Genomic DNA, 1,633 nt, shown 5'->3' on the forward strand with positions numbered 1-1,633 from the left:
ACCCACTTCGTCCTCCCCCCGCTCTCGACGACAACGCCTCCTCTGGCTCTCTCTCCCCCCAAATTCCCACCGCCATCACCACCGCGAAACCCACCCTCGCGATTACTCCCGCTCTCGACGCCGTGATCACCTCAGAACTCCTCCCGCCTCCCGCTGTCTACGCCTCTCCCTCCCGCCTCCCGCTGTCTACGCCTCTCCCGCTGTCTACTCCTCCCGCCGTGATTCCTCCCTCCTCCTCCCGCCTCCCGCTGTCTACGCCTCTCCCTCCCGCCTCCCGCTGTCGACGCCGGCATCGACGCCAAGATAAGGTAAAGTCTGATTATCTTTTTTTTAATCTTTCAGGAGTTTGAAGGTGAGTAAAGATCATGCTTGTGAATGGCTGATATGGTTTCTAATTGAGGTAAAGTATGATTATCTTTTTTTCAATCTTTTTTTCTCAGTACCTTTTGCATTGTGTCTGCGATTTAGAATGTGTTCAGACTGAGACTTAGAAATTGTTTCATGAGTACAGAAATACTATTGAAATTTGATGTTTGGTTTACACACAAATGGAGATATTAGGATGTTCTTATGTTGGTAGCTACTAATTTCCATCCCCTGGATTGAATTGTGTATATGCTCAATCACTTTCGTTGACAGGTTACACAAATGGAGATATTAGGATGTTCTTATGTTGGTAGCTGCTTAATTGTTTTGGAGAGGACAGATGAGACGCGAATTGATGATGATATATTCACTTGATTGAGATATGGACCCAGTTTAACTTCACAGGCAAACGGGAACATTTTGATTTGGGAATCTAGGTTGCATGTTGGCAGAGTGAAGAAAGGATTGCTCTGCCTGAAAAGTGGTTTCTGTATTTCATTCCTATTTTGGTTTTCTGTATTTGTACGTGCTGGAGAGAATCATTGTTGTATGTTTCAGGTTCTCCCCGGAGTTGTATGTTGTCCTTGTTGTAATTCATTTCTTTATATGCGTTGATACGTTTTCTTCATTTCTACTTATCAGATCAAAAGAATTAGACGGCTTAAAAGTGCAAGAAAAACGTCTTTACCTGCTTTAGTTCTGAATTAATGGTCTACGTGTGTTGGGTAATGGTTCCGTTATGCGTCTGGTCTTAAATGAAAGCGAAAAAGCATCTGCTTACCTGTTTATTTTAACAAGAATTTTTTAGGTGACTCAACTCATTGATCATCAACCAAGCTGCTATCCTCGTGTTTGCTGCTGATGTTACGTTCAAAAGGAGGACTCAACTCATTTACCAAACCATTCATTCATACTACATCACATGAATCTAAAACTGCCGTGTACCGACAAGAATCAAATCAAGTGAATATATTGAATCTGAAAGCAAAAGAAGCCTGATTAATACTACATCACATGAATCAAATCCAAACCATTCATTCATACTACATCACATGAATCTAAAACTGCCTGTAGGCGTCAAAAAAATGCTGAAAGATATCCAAATACAGCTCAAGGGGAAATCATCCAAAAAGGCAAAAGAACACAAGTATAGACTGTCTCACAGGCGAGACAGTCTTTACTGTCTCGCCCACGGAGACAGTCTTTACTGTCTCGCCTGGCGAGACAGTTTTCACTGTCTCCCCCCCCCGAGACAGTTTTCACTGTC

The 1,633-nt window shown here is 42.9% G+C and overlaps 1 long non-coding RNA gene across 1 annotated transcript; it reads left to right on the forward strand.

Annotated features, from left to right (window-relative positions):
- Positions 8 to 994, forward strand: LOC109845049. Its single transcript, XR_002248211.1, has 2 exons — positions 8 to 400; positions 640 to 994. It is a non-coding gene; the product is annotated as an uncharacterized LOC109845049 (long non-coding RNA).

The sequence above is a fragment of the Asparagus officinalis genome, chromosome 6 (assembly GCF_001876935.1).
Source record: "Asparagus officinalis chromosome 6, Aspof.V1, whole genome shotgun sequence".
NCBI lineage: Eukaryota > Viridiplantae > Streptophyta > Magnoliopsida > Asparagales > Asparagaceae > Asparagus > Asparagus officinalis.